We start from the raw sequence: 15,412 nt of genomic DNA on the forward strand, positions 1-15,412 counted from the left end.
TGGGAAGGGATGGGAAGGGTAAACAAAGGAGGAGGCTGCAATGCTTGGTAAGAAATGTACGCATTATCCTGCCCATGCAACTGTAACCCCTCTGTACAGTATATTCACAAATAAAATAAAATAAAATTAAAAAAAAAGAAATGTACTCATTACCTTACTTATATAACTAACCCCTCTGTCAGCACCTTTACAACAAAATAAAATTTAAAAAATTTAAAAAGATGTTAATAAGGTCAGTCTCCAAGACTATATAATAAATTATGTTGTTTTATGCAAAAACAAAGAGTCTCACAGACTTTCCTGCCTGCGCTGGCTTTGAACCCCAATCCTCAGATCTCAGCCTCTTGAGTAGCCAGGATTATAGTGCCCAACTTTTAGTTATTTTGAAATGTACAGCACAGCATCATGATCTATAGGCATTCTACTCCGCAATAGAACACAGAATTTATTTATCTTAAGTACATCTTGCTGCTCATTGACCAACATTTTCCCATCTCTTTTTTCCCCTTAAATCTCTCCTGCATCCTGGCAGTCGCTTCCCAACTTCTATAAGATATATTTTTTTCTTTTTCAGATTCTCCTTTACAATCATATATTTGTCTTTCTGTACCTGCCTTATCTGTCTTACCATTATGTCCAAGCCTATCTATGTTGTGACGAATAAAAGGATTTCACCCTTTTGTAGCTGTACACATTCCACATTTTCATTACCCATTCATTATTTGACAGAAATCTAAGTTGTTGCTATTTCTTGGTTAGTGTGACTAGTCAATAAACATTCAATAAACATTGACGTGCAGATATCTGTTCAACGTACTGATTGCAGCCAATTATTAAAAGCCATAAGTATATTTTCCACAACATAATAAAGCAAGAAATCAATAACACAAAAACAAGCAACTAGAATAAAACAACATAATCTGGAAAACAAGCAATGAAACAAAAAATTGAGAGAGAATTAAAAAAAACTCTTTGTGAAGCAAGTGAAAATGAAAATACAACATAGCAAAATCTATCTGATATAACAAAAGAATTACTGAAATGCAGATTTATAGTTACATTGTAAAAGTAGGAAGATACGAACAATCCATTATTGCACTTTAAAGAACTAGAAAAACAAGAGCGAATGAAACAAAAAATTAGCAGAAGGTAAGAGATAATAAAGATTAAAGAAGAAATTAATAAAACAGAGACTAAAACCAATACAGAATAATAATTGATTTTTTTCAAAGTAATGCACTCTAAGCTAGACCAAGTAACAAAAAGTAAGAGAAAAGATTCAAAATCAGAGACAAAAAGCAAATTTAATTGACATCACAGAAATATAAAAGATAAAAAAGAAACCCTATGATAAAAAAGAAATCCTATATACCGAGAAATTTGATCACTAAGAAAAAAATGGACAAATTCTGGGACATAAACATCTTGTCTAGAATGAATCATGAAGAAACACAAAACCTGAATGTTCAAATGATGACATATGAGATTCATTCAATAGTAAAGAATCTCCCAGAAAAGCCCAGGAACAGATGGTTCCACCGCTGAATCTTATTTGGAAAACTACTATCATCTTTTAAAATTTATTCTTAAAAGTTGAAGAGGAATGCTGCTGGTGACTCACACCTGGAATCCTAGCTACTCAGGAAGCTGAGATCTACGTGAAGCCAGCCCAGGCAGAAAGCCCATGAGACTCTTATCTCCTATTAACCACCAAAAAGCCAGAAGCGGAGCTGTATCTCAAGAGGAAGAATGCTAGTCTTGAGCAAAGAAGCTCAGGGACAGTGCACAGGCCCTGAGTTCAAGCTCCAGGACCTGGTTCTATACATACATATATGTATATATATACACATATATATACACACACATATACATATATATGTACTATATATTATATACATATGTGTGTGTATATATATATATATTGATTTAGCTAAGAGCTCTTTTTTTCAAAAAATCAATTGTTGTATGATATATATATATACACATATAGTATGTATGTGTGTGTGTGTGTGAGGAAAAAATTCTTCTAAACTCATTCTATGAGACCAGCACTACTCTGATACTAAAACCAAAGATACAGAGAACAAAAAGAAAAGCAACTGGTTAATATTTTTGGTAAATATAGCTGCAGAGATCTTTATCAAGGTGCTAGTAAACTAAGACCAATAGCAAATCCAAAGCGTTATTCACTGCAATCAAGCAGAATTCATTGCTGGATGCAATGTGTCAACATAAGCAAATCAATAAATGTGGTGCACCACGTCAGTATTACAAAAGATAAAAAAGAATCATAGATCATCTCATTTGATACAGAAAAAGCATTTGATTAAATTCAATATCCCTTCATGGTTAGAAACTCTGAACAAATTATTTATAGGAGGAATGTATCTCAACACAAGAAAGTCTATATTCATAACAAGACCCCAACTGAATGGGGAAAAGCTCAAAAGCTTTAGTACTAAACTCTGGATCAAGACAAGAATGGGCATTTGGAACTTTTATCCAACATAATACAGAAACATCTACTCAGAGCAATCAGGCAAAATAAAGAGATAAAAGTTCTTGAAGCTTATGAGGAGAAAGTTAAGATGTGAGTCCTCATTCAGTATTTACTGAATTGAACTGGTTTAGAGTTATTTAGAGAAAAGGCAGAACTTTAGCAGCTGCTCAAATCAATAGCAAAGACCGTATGCTCATATTGAGCGTATGCTCAATAATAACAGCTAATATTCTGTCTTAGGCGTTACACTGTTGAAATAAATGCATGCTGTCACATAAGTTGGCACACTAAGTACTATTAACACCTTAATTTAATGGATAAAGAAAAATGCCTCAAATCATGTAATTACTCAGCAGAAGAAATGATGAGATTCCTTACTTTTTTTTAACTGGAACCCAAGGTAAACACATACACAGTACAATAAACATAATTTGAAAACAAACTACCTTCACAGATCTGAAATGACCCCCTTCAATACATAACATTGCTGGATTTTCCAAGCTGCAAAATTTTCTCTGGGTAAAAGTTAGAACACTCAGTGCAAATTTTAGATTGAATATCTTTCCTACTTGTTTCTATGTTCTTTGACTTCTCCTGACTTACCAAGATGGCAGAGCGTTTTCCAAATAGATCCAGAACGCCAACTTTCTCCAAGCCTCGTCTTCTCCCTGACTATTGAGGAAGAATGGGATATAAACTATTTTCCTCTCTTGAGCCCTTGGCGGTCACACATTCTCCTTCACATGGCTGTAGAGGAAGGAAGCAATAATTGTTGATGCTGGTGTGTGCTTTTGTTTAAAGGAATTGGAATGAAATGTGCCTAAGGAAAAAAAAATGATTTCGATTTTATTTTATTTTATTTGGTGTGCAAAAATTTCATTATCTCCAAACCACAGGCACCAGAATGGTATCTGGCAAGGGAAACAAAGTGGGAGATGTAAGGAAAGAATAGATTAGGAGAAGCTTTGAAAGCAGGCAGCTGAGTTTAGATTTGATGTGGTTGGGAAATAGAGATCCCTTGAGGGTTTCGAGTATGGAAGTGACGTGATAGAACCCTTGATTAAGGGAAATGAAATACAAGCAGGACAAATTGAAGGGAAGGACTAAAACCTGAGTCGAGGCAGTGATCCAGACTCCAGGGAGCTGGAGAAGCGAAGGGACTTGCAGAAAGAGCTAGGCTTCTATATCAATTAACTAACACAGCCAGGTGCTGGCAGCTCATGCCTGTAATTCTATGCACTCAGGAGGCTGAAACCTAGAGCATCTCAGTAGTTCTAAGGCAGCAGGGAGAGAAGACCAAGATCCTTCATCTCCATTTGATCAACACAAAGTTAGACTGGTGATGTGGCTTACCTGGTAGAATAGCAGCTGGGAAGGAAAAAACTGAGCAAGATCATAAGGCTCTAATTTCAAGTAGTTCAAGCCCCAGCACTGACACACACACACACACACACGCACACACACACACACACAAATTAACCCATGCCCACCTCTAATTCACTTTGCTACCAAGTTACTAGCCAAGTTTTTTATGCTCTTACTGTACTTGAAGGAGCAAAAATAAAACACAAGGAGCTGAATATTGATAATAAAATTTCATTTCTGCCAGGCACTGGTGGCTCAGGCCTATAATCCTGGCTACTTAGAAGGCTACGATCACGGGATTGCAGTTCAAAGTCAACTTGAGGCTCTTATCTACAACGAACCAACAACAACAACAAGCCAGAAGTAGAGCTATGGATCAAGTGGTAGAGCACTAGCCTTTAGCACAAAAGCTCAGAGACAGTGCCCCGGCCCTAAGTTCAAACACCACTTCTAGTACTATTACTACTAATAATAATAATAAATTTCTGTGAGTTTTTTTTGGCTTAACCAAGTGCCCTACTGAGCAAAGGCACTTTATCATGAGCATGTATAAGTGTGCTGGGTAGAAATGCATTCCTGAAGAAGTTTCCATTAGGCCCTTAGTCAGAAAGATGAAGAGTGCCTATGATGGAAGAGAAATGGCCACCATGAAGTGTCTCAGCTCTAGCATAAGAGTCCTCCTCACTCACTGCTTCACAGGACTCTCAGAGTGACCTACCCAAGTCAGCTTCTGCCACACACAAGGTCACCCTGGGAGGCGATCTCCAGCACCAGTCCCTTAGCTGCATGTGCCCTGTGCCCATCACTTTCTGTAATCATGGGTGGAATTTCAAATAGTAAAGAGACTCAAAAGTTATTTCCATTCAAGTTTAGATCTGAAAAAGAGCCTGGAAAACATCCAAACCCATAGGTTATGAACGTCGTCAAGACGTACAAACATTTTTTTCCCCATTAAATCTCATGAACACTTAATGGCACAACGTTGAGATGGCTTTGTGGGGTGAAAGGCCCAACTACCCATTCTCTGTCCCTCCTCCCTTCTCCAACTTCCACACACTGTGGCAGAACCTAAGGCTCTCCCCATGACCCTGGGCTGCAGAGGAATACATTTATAAAGGATGTAATAATCTCTCTGTGTCTCTTTCTCTCTTGTTTGCTCTCTTTCCTTCCTCCCCTCCCCTTACCTCATTCTTCCTCCTTCTCCTTTCTTCTCCTTCCCTCTCCCTCCCTTGCTCACTCTCTCCTTTCTCCTTCCCTCTCCTTCTCTGTCTGTCTGTCTCTCTCTCTCTCTGTATGTATCTTCTTGTGACCAATGGAAAACAGAAGCCCAGATAGTTTAAAACAGCTTGCCTATTTTCAGCTACATAAAGGCACACTAAATGTTCTGGAGATCCACATTCTACAAATACATAGAATGATAAGTTCAACCATCAATTTAAATTCTTTAATAAGGTAAACTGAGCAATTGGAGAAATACAGACTAATCAGTTCAAATAGAACGGGCACAACCTATGAGCCACTTATTCCACATTCAGACATGCATTCCAGAACAATCTGTGCAAAGACTCATTTTAGAAAGTTGAAATTAGTATTTTGGGGGGAATGGGAGAGGATGAAGTAGGCTAGACTCAACTGGATTATAATTAAATAGAAAATTAAGGTATTATTTTGAGAAAGATTTATATATAAGTTTTAGTATGTTAGGACAAGAAAATATACAAGAATACTCTGCAGCATTGTTTATGAATACTGAAAAATTCGAAGTAAGTTGTGGTATAGTATCTTTACAATAAAAAATAAATGAAGTGACTTGTGCTTCTAACTGGAAAGGAAATAAATATATGATGACCTGTTCTTGATAAATTATTCCACAAAGTAGTTTCATTGAATGAATCCAAAACTAAATTGCTGAAGTCTAATGTGCAATTCAAAAAGGGCAGGTCACAAAGTAATATGAAAAGTATATTTGCCTTTATATCAAGTGTTAAGACAAGTTAGCATGTTGTAAATATGTATACAGACACAGTGTGAAAGGAAATTGAAGAAATGTTTGTCTGGGATAAGATGAATGGAAGAGAGTACTAAAAACAAATAAACAAACAAAACCCACAAAGCTGGGTGGGCACTGTTGTCTCATGTCTATTATCCTAGTTACTTAGGAAACTGAGATCATGGTTCAAAGCTAGCTGGGGCCGGAAAGTCCATGAGACTTTTATATCCCATTAAATATCAATCTGGAAGTGGAGCAGTGGCTCAAACTGGTGGAGCTGTACCCCTGAGCAAAAGAGCTCAGAGACAGTGGCCAGGCCTTGAGGTCAAGCTCATACAAAAACAAAAAACAACAACCAAAAACCCCACAGAACTTCTCTAAAGAATTCCTGCCAGAATGATAGGACAGCTCCAAATAAAATGATGACATGTGATGTGTTATTATCCTGTTTTTTGTTGTTGATTAATACATATTTTAAGTCACAGAAACTGACCTGAAGCCAAATAGTGGATTGCTGATCTTCCTGGAGTAAACATTCAGGGCAATATACTGTTAGATTCCAAGGGCAGGCTTCCTTCTCTGCTCCCAGCTCAGGGTCTATTTGCAAATGGCAGGATTTATATTATTTCAGTCCTAATTTTATTCACTTACCTGAGAGATAATTTTCTCCACAGTCTATCAAGGCCACATCTGCTCTGGCCAAAAATAGCACAAAGTACATAGGTAGTTCTGTGAAGGCCAAGCTGTTACTCTGCAGTTTGTCAACACGCTCTGTTTTCCTGCTTTGCTTTGAGCCTTGAAACAAAATATTAAGTCACATTTGGTAGAGAAATGATCTACATACCAGAAACTTGACAGAGTGGGAGAGAGACAAAGACACAAATAGAGAAAGACATTGAGATAGAGAAAAACAGAGACAGAAAGACACACAGAGAGGACAGAAGGAGGAGAACCATTTTTGAGTGTGAATATAGACAAACTCATGGAAAGCAAACATCAGAATAACACTGAGAAAAGGTAAGACAAGCACACATTTTATTTTAGCACTTGAAACAGTTGCATTTTGTGGCCTTTAATCTACTAGGAAAGGATTTGTTAACTTTTTCCCTCCTAGTCTTCTTTAAGATAAAAACAAGAGGACAAATATTTATAAGGACTGAAAAATCTTAACACTTATGGCGCTTTGGAAAAGTTCAGGGCTGTGGTTTATTACTGGCCCCTTTCATACTCTTCAAGTTATATAAGATGCTTGTTCCTCTGTTTCTTCTTTCAAACTAAGTAGTTCACCACAACCTTTAGGTCAGTGTCTGCTTTTTAGGTAGTCAAGCTAAGACATTCTGCTCTTGGAAGTGGGGAGGTTGGCAGAAAATTAAGATAACCCTGGAGGTCTAAGGTCCAGAGAGGATTAGTTGCTGGAGAAAATGACATGATTGTATCTTTTAGATACTTCCCACCTTGGAAAGCCCTCATATTGCCATGAATTATCATCATATTCTTTTTGTAGTGCTCCGGAAAACTCAGATCTGTGACAAATCCTGCAGTTGGATCAAGAGCAAACATAGCAGCTGGGTGGCTCACACCTATAATCCTAACACTATGGAGGCCGAGAGCTGAGGATTATGGTTTGAAACCAGCCAAGGAAGGAAAAGTTAATGAGATTCTTATCTCTAATTAGTCATCCAAAGGCTGGAAGTGGAGCTGTGGTTCAAGTGGTAAGGAACCAGCCCGAGGGAAAGAGCTAAAGACAGCACCTAGTCCTTGAATTCTGGCACACACAAATCAAGAACACAACAAAAGCAGACAGAAGAACCCAAGACAGCAAGAAAGGAAGTAGGAAAGGAGGGATAGAAGATGAAGGAAGGGAGGGAGGAAAGAAGGAAGGAAGGAAGCAAACAAGCAAGCAAAGGTAGCAGTCACTAATATGAATTGAATGCTTGCTCTTCTAAGTCTTCCCTCCTTTATTCCTTAGCACCTTCTCTGGTGGGTTCTGTTACCAGCCTCATTTCACAGATGCAAACCTGAGCACAGGATGGGTAGAAAACATATTTCAGATTTTCTAGAATAGGTGGTAGAACCAGAATTTAGATGTTAGCCAGTTTCTTCACACAACACTGACCTTTTAAGTGTCATGTGAAAGCCAAGGGATAATATTTAAAATAAGTGCCAACAGCTACTGAGATGACAAAGTATCGTGATGTTAGTAGCTGTGTGGCTCGGGCCTCCACTACAGATCTCTAGAGAGCATCCATAGGCCAGAGATAGTGAGAGTACATCACTAAATGTCAGAATCCCTTTACTAGTGTTCTTAGCAACCCAGAATATTGGATTCAGGGATGGAACAGAGGCTTCCAGGGATGGAACAGAGGCTCCTCTGTCTCCTGTCTTTTCTACGGTACAGCTAACCTTTTGCTATTCCACCAGCCTCTAGAGAATGAAAAAGGAGATAGACTCGGAAATGATATTCAGTTGAAGTCATAAACCGAAGTCTGATTCTAATATTGCTATTTACTAACTAAATGGACTTAACGTTCCTGGTCTCATTTTTCTTCTCTAGAAAGAGAAAACAAAGCTAGGCTCAGAAAGATAAAGGGCATATATTTTCTTCCATATGGTGATCTCAGATCTAAAATACAACCTCCCATGTAAAGGCACACGGAGGCATATCTCACGAAAGCTGACAAAAGCTTGGGATATACAGTAGCGAAACTGCACAGAGTCATCATTCCCAACAATTAACAGCTTAACAAAATGAACATAAAAAAGCTGAAACAAGATGGGAGGGGTGTTCATAAGAGAGGGATAGATGAAGGTAAAAGGAACAGGGGACACACACAGTCAAGGTACACACCTCAGTGTGTGTAGTAACTGGGAAATGTGAAATGAGTCTGTGGAGGAGGAAACAAGGAATGATAGAAGAGGGTTACTGGACAGGATGCACTGGACATGTAGATGTACACATTCCATTGTAACCCTCTTTACAGCCTTTTTGATGTTCAGGAAAAAGAGATTGTAATGATAAAACAAAAACAGATACCAAGCATCTCAACATGGGTGTGAAGAATTTTGATGATACGCCCTGTAGACAGATGAGGACCTTCTTGTTTCCTTCCATCAGTCCCTAAATGGCTTGTGAAAAACCCTGGTGGATCTTCGAGAGCCTTCCTTTGTACCACGATCACTCATCTGGGTCAGTTTTTTCTCTCCTTTTAAAACCCCCATCTAGAAGAGGATAACCACTAACTGTCCTAAACTGCCAATTCTGCCATTTTGTGTTTTGGGGTCCCAGGTCTAGGAATTAGGAGTTTTCTGCATGAGCTGTGGTACCTTTCACCTTCCAAAGGTGAGCAATCCTGATGTGCCACCAATCACAACTACACCCAGGTAGAATGACAACGGTTCTAACCCCTGCCAAGTTCAAGTGCTAGAGAAATGAGAACTAAGTTTCCTACCATTGCTGGATGCATATTGAACTTAGCAGGCATCCTCCTAGAAGTGTGTGTGTGTGTGTGTGTGTGTGTGTTGGGGGTTTGGGGGAGGTAATGACATTCCAACACCTTTGTTCTGGGTAATTCCAGATACATGAGGAATGCAAGACAGCATGACCTTTCAGAGAGGTTCTGGCCATGTGATCTCATATGACTGCCTCACTGATAAGTATCACTTGAAAATGATGCCCAGTGTGACCAGCTATGGCAGGCTGTGCGCCCCACAGGCTCTGAACTACATTCTGGCTCCCTGTGCTCAGCGTTGGTCTCTCCATGGGTGACTCACAGCATGAGACATGCCCACACGGCACTAGCTTGTGGTCTGGCAGTAGCTGTGTGCCAGCTGAGTGCTCTGCCAATCCCTCTCCATGCCAGGACAATCTCCATTCCAAAGGAAGCCAGCCCTGACGGCTCAGGTAAGAGCCAGTCCCCTGGAGAGCTGTGGCTGTGAACTGTTTGGATCCAGACAGACAGGAAGAAAGCGATCAGGTGCTCTAGTTTCATAGGACATTGGACAGATCACACCCCAACCATGCCCACCTCTGGGCTCTGACGGACTGTAGCAGATGACTGGAAAAATCCACTCTCCACAACACACGGCTGAGTCAACAACCTCAGGATCTGTCCTAAGGCCGGTGAGCTGCGTCACTAGGGAGATAAGCATGGGTGGTGTGTAGCCTCCAAAGTCCCCTTACAGTGGGACACCCATTAGTGATTCATTCTGTTAACTCCTTTAAGGACTCTGCGCCTGTCCTTCCCTTGTGCATGGCTTAATTCTTTGGCGTCACTCAGTTGACTTCCTCTGGCACTCAAGTCTCATCCAACTTCCAATGTCTTAGACCTTGCATGTATTCAGTCTCCCCCAACAAGTTAGCCACAAGGCTGTGTTAGACTCTTGACTTCAGGGGAGCCAATAACTCTGTCTTCATCAATCTTTTATCAGGACCTAGGAAATTGTCGGATAAATAGGGAATCAGTAAAAAAAAAAAATCAGTAGAGGTAAGTAGTTCCTTGACTGTACCTAAGAGAGGTAGGTGTGATCGGTGTCTCTCTGTGCTCTCTGGTAGTGTTGAGATGTCAAGCAAGCTTGTAGTCAGTTTTCATAAGGAAAACCAAAGCCTCCCCTGAATGCTAGTCAGTCAACTTTTGGCTTAGCATTGGGTTACATGACCAGTTCTATTGGCCATATGTGGTTTCCAGTACACCTTTTTCCTTTCTTAATGGAGGACTGAGACCATCAAACTTACAGCACCTGTGTCCTGGCATCCATGGTTTTTTTTGGTCCTGTCGTGGGGCCTGAACCCTGGACCTGGGCGCTGTCCCTCAGCTCTTCAGCTCAAGGCTAGCGCTCTACCATTTGAGCCACAGCATCACTTCCGGCTTTTTTTTTCTTTTTGCTTATGTGGTGCTGGGGAATCAAACCCAGGGCTTCATGCATACAAGGCAAGCACTCTACCACTGAGCCACCTTCTCAGCCCCCCATGTTTTTTCTACATAACTTTTTCACTTAGGAATGCCTTTGGTTGGAAGTAAAATAAAAAAAAGACAGTAATTACAACCTATTAAAGTATATGGTGATTCAAAAACAAATCCGTTATTTTTCTCAATAAGAACAAATCAGGAGGCATACGGTCCAGTCTTTGTGTGGTAGGTAGCTCAGCCATATGGGACCTTGGCTCCTTCTCTGTTGTGTTCTCTCTACTTAGTATATAGCGTATAGCTCTCATCTCATGCATGTTCCGAGAGAGCTGCTGCATCACCAAGTATCATGTGTTCATTCCAGTGAGAGTCTCAAACCCAGAGGGAGGCTGTGTTGGGCATTGATGGCCTGTGTGACACAGAAGGCTGTCACACCAACTAGTGCAACACAGCAATCGCTGAATGACACAACCAATTAAGCACCAAAATGCTGGAAGTAGACCTGTGGCTCACGCGGTAGAGCACTAGTTTTAAGGTGGAAAACTAGCCCAAGGACAGCAGTTCAAGCCTCAGGATTGGGACAAAAAGAAACCCAAAAAATTCTTTTCCAAAATTACAATTGAAATGCACAGAATCTAAGTTTTCAAAGCAGGTCCCTCGCGTGATTGTGTTTCTAAACCTTCTTGAGATGGCGTTTGAATTATTTCAATCCCATTTTAGGTTTAATTATCAGCCCTTTCTAGAGTCTTTTCTTTTCCTTTCTTTAAGCTAGCAAAGGGTACTTTCTGTTGTTTCAGACCAAAGGCTCTTTGTGTTGAGAGCGCCCACCTTCGAATATCTTGCATGGTGCAAGGCTCCCTGCACTGTTTCTACCTAAGGTCAGAGCATCATTCCGCCTCCCTCACAGCCCCGAGTCTCTGTTCTATTCTCTCTCCTCCTCTGAGGTGATCCAAACAGTGCAGACATTATGTCATCAGCTTGATAGCACCTCACCTTCTGAGGGTGTCTGTATGGTCTCAGACCAGAAGGGAGGCTTTGCTGGGCATTGATGGCTTGTGTGTGACAGAAGGCTGGGGGCTGGGCAGTAGACCCCACCAACTAGTACCACACACCAACTAGTACCACCAACTAGTACCACACAACTGCTGAATGACCAGCGCAGAGCACATACTAGGCTTCCAGCTAGGACTACCAGAGCTCCAATATACACCAACTTGGAGTCATCCACACTCCCACACTCAGCCAAGACCATGAAAGACCCAGCCAGCCCACTTTAGCATTCCATCTCTGCTAACAGCCTCAGGAATATTTTGTGGCAGATTTTAGGGTTTATCATTTACATGATTATCTATTGCTCATGCAGATCTCTGTAGAGCTCTAGCTCATTTACGACCCTGGTCTAAAATCCTTTTTCAATGCACAGCTCTCAGGTCTGTATGAATTTTAAGCAGAATTTCTCAAAATAGGTTACCTGCACCTTGCAGGCTTTATAGGTGCCATAATGAGAAAACTTTTGGAATTGCCTGGTTAAAGATGAATAGCTTCCTCATTGCCAGACATTGTAGAGATATTTTAATATTCCAGGATGCCTGAAGAGTATCTAAGAGAAAGAAGTAATATGTGGTTTTCTGGGTTTGTGTGTGTGTGTGTGTGTGTGTGTGTGCCAGTCCTGGGGCTATTATTTGGGGTCAGGGCACTATCTCTGAGTTTTTTGGCTCAAGGCTGGTGCTCTCCCACTTGATCCACAGCTCCATTCTGGCTTTTTGATAGTTAATTGTAGTTAAGAGTCTCGCCGACTTTCCTTCCCAGGCTGGCTTTGAACCACAATCCTCAGATCTCAGCCTCCTGAGTACCTAGGATTACAGGCCTGAGCTACCAGCACCCAACGTATGTGGCATTTTTCAACGTTATTTAAGCTCTAGTGAGGTTATTCCTTAGCATATACGAAAAGTTCAGCGGTCCAAAAGATAGGTTATAAGAAGCTGTGCCAAGAGAGGGGAGAGAATGGCACACACCCTTCTTCCAGCTCTTCAAGTACCAAGAATCATAGTCTGTAATGTGGGTTCTCTGATGTGGGTTCTGTGACGTAAGTCATGTCCAAATTTAACTGTTCCCTGGGGAGTGCAGCCGGCTAGTGGAGACCACCCCTGAGCCCTCAGCGGCTGAGTTATTCAGCACAGACACTACCTTTGGTCTCAGAGATTTTGACACTAGACTTGGACTATTCATGCTTTTTCTCCCGTGATCCTGTCACTCACCTTCAACACCAGCATCTTTGGTCATGTGAGAAGAGAGAGAATGGAGATAATAATCGAAGAGGTTAAGACATTAATAATTTTATTCTGGTCTAATTCAAGTGAAGCAGTTTGAATTGATGAAAGAATGACCAGGTCGGTACATGAACTAAAAATATATTTGTCTTGTTTAGATTCACCTTCGTGGAAGACCATTGGATGTCATAATATCAAATCATATCATATCAAAATATACTTCCTACCAGTGTGCAAACATATCCCCCAGATATATGGTATCGATTCAGCTGCCTCCTAAACTTTAGTTGCTTTAAGCACTCCTAACAGGTAACATGACTCTAGAAAAATTAAACATCCAGCTTCGATTCTTTTTTTTTTTTTTTGGGTCCAGTCATAGGGCCTGAACTCTGGGCCTGGGTGCTGTCTCTCAGCTCCTCAGCTCAAGGCTAGCGCTCTACCACTTGAACCACTTCCGGCTTTCTTCCTTTTTGCTTATGTGGTGCTGGGGAATCGAACCCAGAGCCTCAGGTATGCAAGGCAAGCGCTCTACCACTGAGCCACCTTCCCAGCCCCCAGATTCCAATCGTTTTGACGAAGCCTGATGTACAGGACTTTCTCTTTCCTGAGTCATTTTCCCCCTTCCAGAGGTAAAGAGGCCCAAGTCAAAGAGGAAAATAACTAATGAACATATTTTGCATCATAATTTGTTACTAGAACCTATGGCTCATGAAAAAAGTTTTAGAGAAATCCATCTCCAAAAGTTCAACATTATCAACTATGTAACAATTTAAAAAACATATCTATCCCCAAGATAAATATTCCCAGGCACTATTAATAAGGCTCATTACACAAATGTCATTCAGTCTTTAGATAGCTGATGGTGTAGTCAGACTGCACCCCCACACAATTCCTGTTAATGTCTTAACCCCAGGACTGCAGAATATCACTTTATTTGGATACAGTTTTTACAGAAGTAACCACATTAAAATGAAGTCATTATACTATGTACTAATCTAATATAATGAGGGGGAATTTGTCACTGAAACAAATGGATGGAAGACAATATAAGCATGCTCCTGGAGAAGACAGCTATCAATGAGCCAAAGAGAGAACTTAGGAGAAAAAAATCCCTTCTCTCAGGAGAAACCTAACCTCCTATTACATTGAAGTTGGACTTCTAGGTTCCAGATTGGTGAGACAGTAAATGCTGTTTCAATCACTTCGTTTTATAGAACTTCCTTTGAGAAACCATGACAAATGAACATAGCAATTTTGTTGGGCAAAACATAATGTTTCAAAACTCCAGTTGGCTCATCTAGAGCAGCAGATAGTAGATGGCCTTTGAAACCTCTTTAACCTTGAAGGTTAATGATCAAGGATGAAGGTCACCTTTCACTAATTGTCCTGAGATCTTCCAAGGAGAACTCTTCCTTTTATGGACAAATCAACAGATAATAGACACCTGATTTGATTATGCTCTCTTGCCATCCTAGTGTATAGTTCACTAATAAGTTTAGAAAGTAAAATAAGGAGAAAAGGTGGCTCAGAGTGACTTATGGAAAGCTACAAACTTCTGAGTTCATTTTTTTTTGCAAAAGAAATCCATCATTCAGAAAAAAATGGCTTAAACCAAGTATTAGTATGTATTAGGATGTGTTAGAAATATTAGGATGGTGCTTAGACAGAATTATTAACAAGGAGTACAAATGTCATGATATGATTCTCCATGGCTGAATCTTTGCAAAATAAACAATGAATAGATCATTTCTTGCCTGGCTTCTGGGCTGTCACTAACTAACTAAGGGGATTATCACGAAAGAGAACATGCTTTAGAGACAATTAACTAGTCAGCTTCTGTGTGAGTCTATCCTGTCCCAGCTCACCAAAAAAACAGTTACCAATGATGACTTCTGCAACATTTATTAGCCTCTGGTCGACATGTATAAGCCCAGACCATTAATGCATCTACAAAGCCCTAGAATATACAATTAATGCCAGAATCGTAATGAGAAAGAGGTACATTTTGGCAACCAAAAGTACAATTTCAAATGCTATAAAACAGAAGTGATATTCCAGCTCCTCTTCTGTGCACCTCATTGAGTGCACAGTCCTCTGCCAAAGAAAAGAGAAAGATGAGCATTCTACTCTACGATATGATTTTATCACCGCAGGCCAGGGTGACCTTCTTCAGCAGCTGAACAGCTGGCTCAGTATCAACTAGACTCAAACAAAAAATCAACATGCTTGGCAAACATCAATCCAACATTCACACAGACAGTGCTTGTATTAGAATTCCAAAGAGACGGAACACTGAAAGAGGATCTATTTACTAAGGAAGATTTTTGTTAAGGGTGCCTATACATTGTAATAGAACCACACGAATTTTAAAGCACTTTCAACA

At 40.3% G+C, this 15,412-nt stretch overlaps 1 long non-coding RNA gene across 1 annotated transcript in view; it reads right to left on the reverse strand.

The window, feature by feature from the left end:
- The window catches only part of LOC105987240, an 11,531-nt gene extending 4,898 nt beyond the window's left edge, over positions 1 to 6,633 (reverse strand). Inside the window, exons 1-2 of the long non-coding RNA XR_001175148.1 lie at positions 6,349 to 6,633; positions 3,104 to 3,247 (exon numbers count right to left, since the gene is read on the reverse strand). This is a non-coding gene — a long non-coding RNA (uncharacterized LOC105987240). The remainder of the gene's footprint in view (positions 1 to 3,103; positions 3,248 to 6,348) is intronic.
- Positions 6,634 to 15,412: the final 8,779 nt, after the last annotated feature.

This window comes from Dipodomys ordii, unplaced genomic scaffold (assembly GCF_000151885.1).
Source record: "Dipodomys ordii isolate 6190 unplaced genomic scaffold, Dord_2.0 Scaffold40, whole genome shotgun sequence".
NCBI lineage: Eukaryota > Metazoa > Chordata > Mammalia > Rodentia > Heteromyidae > Dipodomys > Dipodomys ordii.